The sequence below is a fragment of the Canis lupus genome, chromosome 10 (assembly GCF_011100685.1).
Source record: "Canis lupus familiaris isolate Mischka breed German Shepherd chromosome 10, alternate assembly UU_Cfam_GSD_1.0, whole genome shotgun sequence".
In the NCBI taxonomy this organism is placed as follows: domain Eukaryota; kingdom Metazoa; phylum Chordata; class Mammalia; order Carnivora; family Canidae; genus Canis; species Canis lupus.
The window spans coordinates 51387164-51398394 of record NC_049231.1 but is presented as its reverse complement, the minus strand read 5'-3'; the positions used below and the strand labels follow the sequence as shown (position 1 = coordinate 51398394).

General features: G+C 42.5%; 1 pseudogene; it reads right to left on the bottom strand.

The window, feature by feature from the left end:
• Positions 1–565: 565 nt before the first annotated feature.
• LOC100688183 lies at positions 566–3997 on the bottom strand (annotated as a pseudogene).
• Positions 3998–11231: the final 7234 nt, after the last annotated feature.

The window sequence follows — 11231 nt, the reverse complement described above, 5'->3', positions numbered from 1 at the left end:
TTAGTTTCAGGTGTACAACATCAGGATGCAGCAAGCCTATCCACCATGCTGTGCTTCCCACAAGTGCAGCTACCATCTCCTGATGTCCCTTTTCTGGTCCTCTTGGCTGTAACAGTTTCTCAGACTTTCCTTGTTTTTGGTGACCCTTTTGAGGAGTACCAGTCAAGTATTTTGTAGAGTGTGCCTCAGTTGGGATTTGTCTAATGTTTTCTCATGTTTAGACTGGGGTTAGATTTTTGGAAAAAAGGGGATCCCTGGGTGGCGCAGCGGTTTGGCGCCTGCCTTTGGCTCAGGGCGCGATCCTGGAGACCCGGGATTGAATCCCACATCGGGCTCCCGGTGCATGGAGCCTGCTTCTCCCTCTGCCTATGTCTCTGCCTCTCTCTCTCTCTCTCTCTCTCTCTGTGACTATCATGAATAAATAAATAAAATCTTTAAAAAAAAAAAAAGATTTTTGGAGAAAAGATCAAAGAGGTAAAGTGCCATTCTTAACATGTCATGTATCATAACAAGAGCAATACAAGCAACATGTCAATCTTGATCATCTTGATAATCTACTAGATGTTAATCTTGATAATATTGGACTGTGGTTTTAAAGAGTTTCATTTGCTTAAGCATGGAGTCTTTTCTTTCTCCATTCTTCTGCCTTTAAATTCTAATTTTGCTCTTTCTCTGGAGTGTTGGCCTATACAATGGCTATAAAAACAAAGGATGTATATTGAGGGACAATGGGTAATAAGACCAGAAATGGGAGGACATGTTACAGTGGTTTGTTTCTTTATTTTAAGTAAAATCTATGCCCAACATGGAGCTTGAACTCTTGACCTGAGATCAAGAGTCTCATGCTCCACCAATTGAGCCAGCCAGGTGCTCCATGTACTAACTTTTAAGTTTGGCCTTTTGGCAAGGGATGAGGGGAGATAGAGAGGTGGAGAGTAAAGACTTAATTCACATTTAAAAAATTTTTTTTAAAAATTTTTTTACTTATTTATTTGACAAAGAGAGAGAGCACAAGCAGGGGGAGTGGTAGGCAGAGGCAGAGAGACACATAGGCTCCCCATGAAGCAGGGAGCCTGATGTGGGACTTGATCCTGGGACCCTGGGATCATGACCTGAGCCAAAGGCAGATGCTCAACCAACTGAAGTACCCCTACTCTCACATTTTTGAAAGTCCACTCCTCAATTCTGCAGTATGGGCATCCTCAGTGTGTGTGTGTGTGTGTGTGTGTGTGTGTAGTAGAACATGCATAACAAAAAAATTACCATTTTAACTATTTTTTAGGCATACATTCAGTGGCAATAAGTACACTCATATTTTTGTGCAACCCTCATCACCACCCATCTCCAGAACTTTTTCATCTTTCCAAACTGAAACTCCATATTGTTAAGCCTTAACTCCATATTCCCCTGTCCCCCCAACCCTTGACAGCCACCAGCCTATTTTCTTTTTCTATGAATTTGACTAATCTAGTATCTCATACAAATGGAATTCTACAATCTTTGTCCTTTTGTGTCTGGCTTATTTTACTTAGCATATGATCTTCACATTTCAACCATGTGGTAGCATGTGTCAGAATCACATTCCATTTCGAGGCTGAATAATACAACCACATCTTACTTATCCATTCATGCATAAATAAACATTTTTAAAATAATAGCCACCCTAATGGGTATGAAGTAGTATCTCGTGTGGTTCTGATTTGCATTTTCCTAATGCCTATGATGTTGAACATCCTTTCATGTACTTATTGATATCCTCAATTTTTCAAGATGCTTTACCCTTCCCCATTGTTTATTTGCATACTGTACTGCAAATTTCACCATCTTATTCCTTGCCAGTGTCACACAGAGGATCAGAGTAAAGACGCAAGCCCTTGGACTCTGTAAGTGGCTGGTTAGGGACAGGTTTGTATTGCCTTTCTCTGCAGCTCTACAAATGGTTCCTATCAGCAGGCCACAGCTGAGGCAACCAATCTACCTAAAAATGGCCTCCAAACTGTCCTCCCTGACTCTAGGCTACTCTCCTTGTTGCCACAGATTGCTAGTTTCATACATTAGGAACAGTTTCCTATTTCCATAGGAAAACACCTGAATCCTTGGGCTTCATCCATCTTTCCCACATTCTACTTCACTGCTTGTGATTTTCAATCACTATCCCCAACACCCTTCCACCTGTGAGGGCACCCCTTCTGTTACTCTAAATGGCTTCTCTGTTCCCCACCATCTGGACACGTGCTTTGCAACATTAACTCCTTCCCTCTTTCTCAGTTACCTTTTTAAATCCTTCAGCATTTTTAAAAGCTGGACCATTATTGGCACTTCTTTTCTTTTTTTTTTTTTTTTGAATAGGTATTTTATTTATTTGTACTTAAACCTATAAACCAACCAGACAAACTGGTACTATTATCATGATAAACTAAAATACAAAACATCTTCCTACAAATACCAGAATACCGAACAAATTAGGAGTTGTAGCAAAACAGCAGAGGGCAGAGGAAATCAATGAGGCACATTACAGTTTAACCCTTCACCATAACGAGGCTATTAACAAGTAAAGCCTGACAATCTCAGAAAATGAAAATAATCCTTCAGCACATCTTTGTATTTTTACTTCCTATTCTTGAGGGTTAGATTCTAGAGCCTAAAGATATCCAAATTAATATTATATCCAGTTATCTACAGCCAGAAACATCTTTCATCATGTTGCCCATAGCAGCCAATGTTACTAAAACCTCTTTGATTAGACTCCAATCACCCCCCCTCAATTGACCCAATAAGCATAATGAGATACAGAATGTCAAAATAGAGATACAGGACCCTAAAATACAAATCCTAGAAGAAGTAATACAGCCACTGCCCAAACTGAGATTGAATAATATACTCATGGTCACATATCTTCCAGGCTGTATGTTCACAGAGTAATTTGGGAATAAATCTATTATTTGCTGGGTACTGAAATACTTAGCGGTTTGCAGCCTTACACTATGGCTTTCCCCAGCAGTTTCTAAGATGAACTCCAAATAGCCAATAGAATTTTGCTGGAACTGGATCTGGAGCTACAGGAATTCCTCTTTACAATTGTGGAGCTGACTGCTCTAGGTGTGGAGGTCCCAGGTCTGATTGTTCCAGGAATGGTTCTCCAAGACTGGCTGTTCCAGATCTGGTTGCTCCATATTCGATGGTTTCCAGAAGTGTCCATCAGGTATCTCTGGTGATAGGAACAGAAGCCTGGCATTCTGTAGTTGCTGAGTTGTTTTGAGTCACACTATTGCTATTCTCTGGCCAGTTGTTGTTTGGCCACCTCTTACATTTCATTCCCTGGTTCTGGAACCAGGTCTTAACCTGCTCATAACTACGGTTCTGAATATTGGAATGTTCTTGCACCTATTGGAGACTGAGGTATTTCTGTCTCTGGAATCTATCATCGAGCGCATGTAGCTGGGTCTGAGAGAACACAGTTCTGATCTTCTGTTTCTTGCCCTGGGCTGCATCTTCCTTCTTCACTGCTTTCCTCTACAGAAGTGGGTAGTAGTTTTACTCTGGGACTGGTGGAAGAATTGGTGCTGTCCCGAATAAGCAGATCCATTGAGGAAGGAAGAGGAGGGATGGTCTCCATCACGTGGGGTGTCTCAGCAGATGACATTTGCAAGGATACATAATTTTCTTCAGGCCCATAAATCTCAGGCATTGGAGAAGAGTCCCTAGGACTGGATGCTTCAGGGCCAGGAGGGCATTGGGGGTGAGTGGGATCCATACTCATAATGCTAAGTTGAAAGTAGAGGGGGAAAAAAAGAGTGAGATTGTAAGAAAGGCCCAGGTTTATGTATCATGTATCTAAGTGGAAGAGCTTAGAGAACATGAAGATCTCCAGATGTAAGAGTATCAGAAAGATGAGGGGGGAAGGTGCCTGGGTAGTTCAGTCAGTTAAGTGTCTGACTGTTGATGTCAGTTCAGGTGTTGATCTTGAGGTTGTAGTTCAAGCTCCATGTTTGGCTCTGTGCTGAGTCTGGAGCTGGACTTAAAAAAAAAAAAAAAAAAAAAGAGTATCAGAAAGATAGGCTGAAGTGGGTCACCACTGCAATACCAAAAGCCAACCAGCCCAATCCAGCCATAGGTCAACATTTGTTTTCTTTATATTGTTACTACACCATGTATTAAGACATGTTCCCTCAAGTAAACTGCAAAACTCTAGGACGAGAACCAGATTTTATTTAACCTTTTACACTGAGTGATGCCTGGGAATACACACACATCCAGGTCAGCCCCAGATGGGCTTGCAGCACCTGGAATGGCCTGGGGGACAGTCCATCCCCAGAAGGAAAACAGTCTCATCACACTCCCACAAACACAGAGCATTTCTTTACTTTCTCCATTGCGTTTCTCGCAGTTAGACTTTGTCCCGGATGGGTTTCCAGTTTTGCCCTCCCTCTCTGGGATGTCTTCCTCTCTTCTCCTTCCTCCAGTGTCCCTCTTCTATGTTTCCACACTTTCTCCTCTGCACCGCACTTGGTTCCATTACAGAAGCCCATCCTCCCAGGGCAGCACTCCATTCCATGAGCTCAGTGGAGTCTTTTGGCCTGTCAGAGTCTTCAGAGCAGAGCACATGTAAGGCCCCCTATTTTTTATTTTATTTAAGAAAAAAATTGCTAATGTTGACTGCATCCCAAAACATAACTTCAGTGCTTGTCAGGCTACCAAGTCTCTGTCTCTTTACTTTTGCTTGCCAAGAACTCCCCCTCTCCACCGATGGCACAGAAAAAATCCTGACTTGCCACATACATAGTACATATATTTATATAGCCCTGCATTTCAGGAAAAAAAGATTCTTTCCAAGCCAATCCATTAGCAGGACCCAAACCTCTCCAATATTTCCCATCTCCATCGCTGTCATCTCTTGTCTGGATGCCTGAAAAAGCCTCCCAGCTGGTCTCCCTGCTTCCATTCTTGCCCAATTACAATCTTTCCTCCACATAGCATCCAGAGTGATCTTTTTTCATGGGGCTTGAACCCCCGCTCCTGAGATCACGACCCAAGTTGAGATCAAGAGTCAGACACTGGGCAGCCTGGGTGGCTCAGCGGGTTAGAGTCCCGTGTCGGGCTCCCTGCTTGGAGCCTGCTTCTCCCTCTGCCTGTGTCTCTGTCTCTCTGTCTCTCTCTCTCTCTCTCAAATAAATAAATAAAATCTTTAAAAAAAATTCACTTAACTAAGTCATCCAGGCGCCCCCAAGAGTGATCTTTTAAAACATACCACTCTTCTTAAAATCCTCACAATTCCCAAGAACACATAGAACAAAATTAAGATTCTTTACCATGCTAATAACCCTTTATGTGATCTTGTCCCTGTGATCTCCTCACTTCATGTAGCAGTTATCCATTGCTGCATAACAAGATACCTCAAAACTTGGTGACCTAAAATAGTAACACTTTATTATTTCTCATGATTCTGTGGGGTTTTCTGCTGGTCTCTCTTAAGACCACTCACACAGCTGCAGTCATCTTGATGGTGCAGCAGCAGACAGAGGGTCCAAATGCTTCATTTACCTATCAGGCAGTTGGTGTTGGCTCTTGGCTGGGCTCCTCAGTGCTTCTCCTTGTGGCCTCTTAGTAAGCTTAGTGAGCTTCTCTGCAGCACAGAGAGGTTCCGAGAAAGTGATGGCAAAATCTAAAGGTTCCTTAAGGTCTGGGCTCTGGAATGTGTGCATTACTTCTGCCATATTCTATCGATCAAAACAAATCAGGATAACTGGGGGGCTCAGTTGGTTGAGTGTTCGACTTGTGATTTCAGCCCAGGTCATGATCTAATGGGTTGTGGGATTGAGCACCACATCAAGCCCCAGGGAGTCTACTTGAGATTCTTGTCCTCTCCCTCTACCCCTCCCCACTGCATTCTCTCTCTCTCTCTCTCTCTCTCTCTCTCAAATAAACAAATATTAAAAAAAAAAAAAAAGCAAGTTACAAAACAAGAGCAAATTCATGGAGTGAAGAAAGACACATCACCTTTTGAGGGAAGGAGCAGGACCATTCATTACAAAAGGATGTGGACAAAGGGAAGCCTGATCCACTGGGGGCCAATATTAGAACAATCTCCTCATCTCCTATACTGCTCTCCTTTCTGTTTCTCAAACATACTAATCTTCAGAAACTTGGTACTTGTTTTTCTCTAGTGGCATGTCAGAATTTCTCTGTAGGAAGAATGTAAGAGGACAGATGTGGTTGAGAGCGGGAACTGGATAGGAGACTTACCTAAAGTTGAGTTTGGACAGGGAACCCACTGTACTTATTTAGGATGGTTTGAATGTCCTAGATCCCAACCACACCACCTCCTCCTTGGTGCCACCGCTCATTATACTTGGCCAGCCTCTCTCAGATCTGGGAATGGCAGCCTCCTTCTCATCATTCAGGTCTTAGCCCACACATCACCACTTCAGAGATCTCTCTGACCATCTATTAAAATACCTCCTCTCACCTCTCTCTGCTCTATTGTTGCATTTTCTTTGTAACACTTACTGCTACCTGAAATTACTAGAGGCAAATCAGCAGCTTTTATGAAATCCACCTTGCATCTCACCTTGTAGGACTCCAAATACCTTCTCCAGCAGGCCTCCAGGAATGCGGTCTGCGGAGAACTAGCTGCAAATATCTCTCCACATCCCTGCATGAGGCAGAATAACACCTCCCAGTGATGTCCACATTCTAGTCTGTGGCACTTATGTATACATCAGGTCACATGGCAAAGGAGAATTAAGGCTGCTAATCAGCTAGCCAAAGAGAGAACCAGAGAGGTGGCAGTGTGACAAGGCATCGGCCCAATGCTACTGGCTTTGCAGATGGAGGAGGGAGGCCACAAACCAGGGAAAGCTGGTGGCCCCTAGAAGCTGGAGAAAGGAAAAAAAGGATTCTTCCTGGGGCCTCCACAAGGAACACAGCCCTGCCAACACATTGATTTTAGTTCAGTGAGACCTCTTCCTGACTTCTGACCTCCAGAACTGTGACATAATAAATTTGTGTTATTTTAAACCACTAAGTTTGGAGTAATTTGTTACACCAGTAAAAGGAGATGACAACCTCCATTGCCGAGATAAGGACGTAACTCATAATGCTACTCCTAGCTCCTTTCTTCTACTGAGTCCTGAGGCCATTGACCATCCTAGGCTCAGAGCATCATCCCAGTCACATTTTTCCAAGTCCCCAGGCATATATTTTATACTACAATGGCTACACTGCAGTATTGCAATGGGTAAAACAGTGGTTGGCTGGAGCAAACTCACACTAACTTGTCAGGGCCAACTTAAATTTTTAGAAATTGTGCAAGCCAGTTATTCAATACAGCCATTATTAAAAATTAAATTATAGGTCAGCCTGGGTGGCTCAGCAGTTTAGCGTCACCGTTAGCCCAGGGTATGGTCCTGGAGACCCGGGATCCAGTCCCACATCAGGCTCCCTGCATGGAGCCTGCTTCTCTCTCTGCCTGTGTCTGTGCCTCATTCTCTCTCTCTGTGTGTGTCTCTCATGAATAAATAAAATCTTTAAAAAAATTAAATTATATAAACGTATAATTAAATAAGTTATATTATAAACATAAATACTTAAAACTCATCATTTTTTTATTTTGCTATATAAAAGTTAACCATTATCTGTGCTCTAAAGGCATTTACTTTTAGTGTATCTCTGTGATGCAGTTACTATATAATGGTGTGTTATGCATAGGTTTATAATTCTGCATTTAGTGGCATGATGTTGGTAGCTGTACCTGGCCATGATGAGAGTATTTACAGTTTATGATGGGGAAAAAAGCAAATACTACTTAATCTGGGCTTTCCCCCAGTGCTACGTTGGCCACCTGTGTATAGGGGCAGGTGACATCTGATTGTGGAGTGCTGCCTGTTACTGCAGTGTGTTCTTATGTGTCTCGTAACAAAGGCCATGAACACCTGTACAAGGCAAGTCCCAGGAACCGCTGATGCAAAATTCATCTGCGAGACCCCTTGAGGCCTCACAGGGTCTGAGTCTAATTCATCTTTGCTTTCCTGAAGGAGTGAGTGTTCAATAATTGTCAACTGAACAAAGAGATGAATCCGTGGTTTTTTTCAGAGTTAAAAAGTGATACATAGGGCACCTGGGTGCCTCATCTGGTTAAGCATCGGACTCTTGTTTTTGCCTCAGATCATGATCTCAGGGTCCTGCAGTCAGCCCTACATAGGGCTGGGTACTCCATGCTCTGCGGGAAGTCTGCTGGACATTCTCCCTCTCCCTCTGCCCCTCCCTTGCTCACACTCTTTCTCTCTCAAATAAATAAGTCTTAAAAAACAAAAAAGTGAAACCTAACCTGAATAGAGCCCGTGGGTTGCACAATGACTAGTACTCTTTACTCTGTAACTATTTAATTATTATGAAATTAATTAAATGTCATTATTAGTTCATTAACTTAATTCAATAGGAAATGTTCCATCAATGTTAGTAACTATTATCATTACAATTATTATTCTTTTTAAAGATTTATTTATTTTAGAGAGACAGAGTGTGTACGCACATGAGTGGGGGGAGGGACGGGGGAGGGAGGAGAGAGAGAATCCTTCAGCAGAGTGTGGCTCGATTCCAGAACCCTGAGATCATGACCTGAGCAGAAATTCAGAGTCCACAGCTTAAGTGACTGAGCTGCCCACAGGCCCCAACAATTGTTACTCTTTAGCTCACAGTCTCTCCAGGTCCATTGCCAGGTCAGTGTTCTTCTATCTCATGCACGGTTTTCTTCAAGCGAAGCAAGGGAATTCTTATGCTTTGAGGAACACTTGATTAGGAGAGCTTTTCTTGTCAGAACCTTTTTAAGTTTCTAACAATCAATAAGCCAAACTAAAAATTTTCACTAGCACATTATAGACAAATAGTGAAGTATTTTTCTTTCCTGTCCTACACAACAGTGAAGGAAAATTGTTAAGGAAAGTTACCTTTTTACAGAAGAATCCCATGTGATAAATGTGGAGGGTTGATAGAATTTTTAAACACATTAACATTTTGCAATCCCTAACAAAAATTCAAGGCAAAGATGATTCAAAACAATTAGATACGGGATTGATGGGGGACGTTTACACTGGGGGGGATCAGGCTGCCCCCCGCTGGATCTACTGATCAGTCTTAGTGTCTTAATTGGGAGTGACATAATCGTGTCACTTATGTACCTTCCAATGAGTTGTAGGATGGAGTACACGACATCACTTCTGAAGCATTCTTGCTGAAGGATTTAAACTGAATCCCATCCAGGTTTTTTTTTAAAGACTTTATTTATTTATTTATTCATTCATTCATTCATTCATTCGAGACACACAGAGAGAGGCAGAGACACAGGCAGAGGGAGAAGCAGGCTCCATGCAGGGAGCCCGACGTGGAACTCGATCCCAGGCCTCCAGGATCAGGCCCTGGGCTGATCAGGCAGCGCTAAACTGCTGAGCCACTGGGGCTGCCCTCATCCAGATTTTTAGATCAAACTTCTAGTTTATAGGCAACCCAGGGGTAGAGGGACAAGGTACGGAACACCTCAGGGAAGCTGCTGGACGTAGGCAGGATGCAGAACAGTCAGACGACCAGAAAGTGGTAAAGCAGGGTGTGCTCAGGAGAAGAGACTCGGGATTTCCTTACTAAGTGAAACATACACATTCACTGTGGCAAGTTATTCTACTCCGGGGTACTTCCCCAGGAGAAATGAAAACATATGCCCACAAAAAGATCAATACAAAAATATCCATAGCAAGGGCAGCCCGGGTGGCTCAGTGGTTTAGTGCTGCCTTCAGCCCAGGGCCTGATCCTGGAGACCTGAGATCGAGTCCCACGTCAGGCTCCCTGTGAGGAGCCTGCTTCTCCCTCTGCCTGGGTCTCTGCCTCTCTCTCTCTCTCTCTCTCTCTCTCTCTCTCTGTCTCTCATGAATAAATAAATAAAATCTTTAAAAAAAAATATCCATAGCAGCTTTTTTCACAGTAGCCCACACTGGAAAGTACTCCAATGTCCAGCGGCAGGACTGTGCACAAGCAAACTGTGGTACACGTGTAAGATAGAATGTAACTCACAATAACAGAGACCTTTAACAACAGGGACGAACGTTGAAAATATTATGCTGAGCGCAAGTAGCTACATAAAACAAGAAAGAGGCAAAACTCACCCATGCTGAGAGAGGTCAGAGCAGTGGTTGGGGGCGAAGGGAGAGTTGTCTGTGAAAGCATAGGGGGAAACTTTCTGGGGTGATGGAAACATTATCTATCTTGATAAGGATATGGGCTACCAGGTGTATGCATTTATCCAAACTCTCCGACCTATATGCTTAATACCAGTGCATTTCTCTCTGTGTAAAGATAAGTTAATTAAGACGGAAGGAGGGAGGGAGCTTGAGAGAAGGAGAGAAAGTAAGAGAGAGGGAGAACCAAACAACCAAATGTGGTGCGTGGACTTCTTGGATTCACAAACTGTTGCAAAAAGAGAGTTTTATATTCGAGGAGACTTAAATGTGGACTGTATGGGCGTGTAGATGACTCCAAGGGATTATGAATTTTTAGATGTGAAAATGGCATGTGTTTATGTAAGAAAATGCCCAGTTTTTAGAAATGCATCCTGAAATATTTAGGGTACAGTAACATGATGTCTAGGCTATAATATTTAAGGGGGGAAAGCAACTAAAAAACCTTAATGGGATATAAAAAGGGACCGTGCCAAAATCCTGATAGCTCTGGAACCTAGGCAGTGAGTATATGTGGATTCACTGTACTATTTTTGTACATATTTGAAATTTCTTGTAGTAAAAAAAAAAAGGTAAAAAAAAGAACTGTTCTAATTAAACAGAGAATATAATACCCACAGTGTGAAAGAGAGTATATGAAATCTCTCAAGTTATGTTCTCTTTTCTTATCAAACCAGAGATCAATTTTCCTTCTTTTCTGTCTTGGCAGATTTTTTGCTTTGATTAAAATTCACATTTTCCAAAGATCACAACTATAAAAGGATTATATTAATCACACTTATTTCATATTTGAACCAATCAATAGTTATTGAGAAATAATAGTAATATGACCTCCAGAGAACGTTCCAAAAGCAGCACCTACGCCCACTTAACTTTCCTACCCGGGGAAGGAAGGAGTCACTTGGCTCACGATTCTTCCTGCCTAGTATGATCGCATATCACCACCAGGAGGCGCGTCCTCACCGAATTTAGGAAAGATAAAATCAGTCCAACAGTCTGAGTAGCTGG